A 4,035-nucleotide genomic window follows, 5' to 3' on the forward strand; every position below is an offset into this window, starting at 1 on the left:
CTTTATGACGACATATGGGATCACATTCCAAATCAGCGCGCTTGAGCCTCCGCTTTTTCAAAGAGCATAACACCTAGTTCTCGTTTTACACCTAACGCAAGTTTTAGCCACTGGGGGACCATAGGCAGGCTAGGGTAACTCGTATGTTAGAAAACCTCCTAAAGTGAGATTTTCCTGCGATGGGACCTTTAACTGTTTATAAACAATGTAATGAGAATATATTCATTGAGGATGATAATACTGGATAATACTGCACTAAGCTTCCATCAATTTGGTAAATAGTAACTATATCATTAATTAAGCAATAGTGGATAAAAAAAACATATATTGTTTTAATTGTATTGGCTTAATATATTAACGATTTTAATTGACATTATTTAGTCATAGCTGGAATCCTTCAATAATGTATTTGTTTTTATAGTTTAATCAATTCTAAATAACGTCACTTATTAAATAACATGTTATTACATCTGTGTTTTGCCTGAAATGTTTATTTGAAGTTAATATATACCGGAAAGTTTTATAACAAACTAATTTGTAATCGATAATCAAATCCAAGTTTTTTGGTCGAACACATGGTATTATTTATATATATAAATTCTGTGAAATGTAGCCTATGTAATACATGTATTTTCTCTCTGACAAAAAACACATAAAATATCACTCAAGAGAAGATAATGGTCTGATGGAAAATCGAAATAATGTATTACCCATGATGTACTGCATATCATTACAGCGGTATGAGTCATCCCCCAATCCTGTTAGTAAACGTGCATAGTCGGGATTTCCCCTCTTGCTGCACACTCACTCTTGAACTACAGCTTTCTCTAAGCCTATAGACCTAAAGCAAACTACCCCTCAATCCTAATTTACCGTAACCTAAACCTAATTTACCTAGTGAGGTAGTTTGATTCCCGGAAGCTGTGGGGTTTATAAATAGAGCAGGTCGGTTTGAAGCAGGAAATACAACGTGTGGGCCTCTACCACACAATGGTAAGAAATAGGGCAACGTTATTATGATTTACCGCAACAACTCAGCAACACGTGATCCACGCTTGTTTTCATAACTACGTATATTCAGTTGCTCTTAAGTGAATGTTATTACTGGTTAGTTCAGCAGCCAGGATATCCCCACTGAACCCCCAGATGGTATCCGAGTGGTGGCACGCCGGAAACAGGCAGAAAGCCGTTACAATCTGACTATGAAGCTCTCTGAATTCCCCGAAACCTGTTTCTTTGGTTTGAGTCGTTTTGAGACATTCCAAAGGTTAAACGTTTTGACTGAAAGGAGACGTGTAAAAAAGAAACTGGCAATATTTACACACACACACACACACACACGTATGATTAAATGTATTTATTGCTGATACTAATACTACCACAGTCAAGTAAGGAAACCACACACATTTACACACACACACACTATACATGATTGACCCCTAAAACACAATCAAGGCGTTTCCATGGCAACAGTCTTTTTCAACTGCGGTTGACCTTTGGAGAACGTCTAATAGTTTTTACGTTGACTACATTTGATTTAACCTCCGATGGGATAGAGTAAGGCGGCAAAGGGAGAGGAGAGAGAAAGATGGAGGGAGAGGAGAGAGAGACAGCAGAGGGAGAGGGAGGGGTGAGAGCAGGAGAAGAGAGATGGGGGGTTGATCGAGAGGGCTGGGTGGAAGAGGGCTTTCGGGGGGGCCTCCCCATGACTTCTTGGAAATTCATACCGATAGTATCTTCTCGCTCGTCCCCTCCGTCTCTTTCTCTCCCCCCCCCCCTCTCTCTTCTCTTTCCCCGTCGCTCCTCTCACGCCAACTCCCTCTCTTTCACTCACCCCCTCTCTCCCCTCCTTCTCCCGGCCTCTCTCCTCTCTCCCCCCCTCTCTCCTCTCACTCCCTCTCTCTCCTCTTGCTCATCCCCCTCTCTCTTCTCTCAATCCACCCTACTCCCTCTCTCTTTCTCTCTCTCCTCTCAAGGCAGTACCTAGGCCCAATCCCATTTCCACCCCTCAACCCAAATGAGATTTGGGACAGCCCTACCCCTACAAAAACAAGGGGAAGGGGTAAGGGGAAAGGGTAAGGGGTGGAAATGGGATTGGGCCGCAGTATCAAGATCCGAGCGTCCGAGTTGTATGGGCTTACTAGATAGATACTCTCTTATATAGAAACAAAGCCTCAAGAATTTATACTTTTGAAGCGTCAGGACTTCTGCCAATAATAATAAATACCATATTTATGATTTGAAGGAATTCGCCCAATTCAGCTCTGCATCCAAGGTTTGGCCAGTTTCTGTGGACTTTCAAAATATTTGGACAGAATTCCAGATGCATTTTCTTCCACTGGGTTTGAATCCTATTTTATTTCTTTCATCAAGAGGGACCAGATTTCACTCACATATCGAATAATTGGTTATATTGTCTGGAACATTTTAAGGCATAACTGAATAGTGGAATTTAATTTGATTAAAGGGGACATATTATACCACCAGGTGTGAGTGTGATTAGCCTTACAAGCCATTCCGAAAATCTGCCCCATCTGACATCACCAGTGGGGGTGTCCACCTACATCTGTGCTAGATAGATCATTCTACCAGCCTACCCAGTGTACTGAAGCAAAGGTTGCTCATCTATCCTGCACAGTTCTAGGTGGACAGGCCCACTTGAGATGTCAGATGGGGCAGATTTTCGAAACGGCTTGTAAGGCTAATCACACTCACATCTGGTGGTATGATATGTCCCCTTTCGGTGTTTTCTTACGGCATCCTATAGTAAGTCATAGGTTACTAGAGGCATAAAACATAAGACCAACGTGTACTCTGTTGTGTGGACACATATCATAATCATCACATATATACAATTCAATAAAATCAAGTGTGCTTGAATAACCATAATGGGTTATACCATAAGAGTGTTTGCATTGTAATTAGGCTTGTCTCGTTTTCTAGGAAATCAGGACCTCAGACCTCTGCTCTGGAAATGGGGGAACTGGGCAATGCTGGTGATGACTTATCTGGTAGGTTACCAGCTATAAGCCACAAGTTGGCATTTCTCGTCACTTAGCTTCTGGGTCATCTTGAAGACAACGAGAAACAAGATGAATTAATTTAGTGGAAGACACAACCCCCAAGGCTTGAGAGGATAGGCTGGGCGGTCCAGCAGCTGGGGATTCTGGTGAGAGAGAAGAATAACGTGAATCATAATATCTAGAACAGGTGCTGAGAAATGAAGAACAAACAGCTTGGTTTATCGAATTGGAGTAAGTCAACAGCCTCTGATTAAGGCAGCTCCATGCTGTCTGGTACTATAATTCACTGACAATTATTAACCCCCAGAGAGTAAGCTTACAGACAAATTAAAGATTTGGTTATAGACGGATGGTAGATTTGATTATATATTAGATTATAGATAGTTGATATATATTATAGAAAGACTGGTTTATATTATAGAAAGATTATAGTATATTTTTTAGAAAGATTTGACTATAGATTTTTATTATAGATAGATAAAATATTAGATTATAGATGGATGATAGAGTACAATATAGCTTTGGTTTTTAGATTTTAGATAAGCGGAAATTGAGAGTAGAAAGGGATCTGACAAGAAAGGTTGAGGTGTACTTTTGACTTTTGACTCATCCCCGCAGTTTCTGTGTGGGGATTTCTACAATGACTCACAAAAAGTATATAAATGATGTTGGCTGGATCTAAACACACCTCACTTAAACACCAATGGCGAGAGAGAGAGATCTTAGAAGAGAGAGAGAGAGAGAGAGAGAGAGAGAGAGAGAGAGAGAGAGAGAGAGAGAGAGAGAGAGAGAGAGAGACACAGAGAGAGAGAGAGAGAGAGAGAGAGAGAGAGAGAGAGAGAGAGAGAGAGACTACAGCCTTTGATGCAGACACATTGTGAAGGAAGAGATGCCCTCAGGAAACAGGTCAGTAGAAACACACGCTCTTATAAACCAGAGACTGTTTACTAGCACACGTTAACGTAAATATATCATGTTAACGCATCGTACACGTAGTGGCTTTTTAAATAGT

The sequence above is a fragment of the Gadus morhua genome, chromosome 14 (assembly GCF_902167405.1).
Source record: "Gadus morhua chromosome 14, gadMor3.0, whole genome shotgun sequence".
Classification (NCBI taxonomy): Eukaryota; Metazoa; Chordata; class Actinopteri; order Gadiformes; family Gadidae; genus Gadus; species Gadus morhua.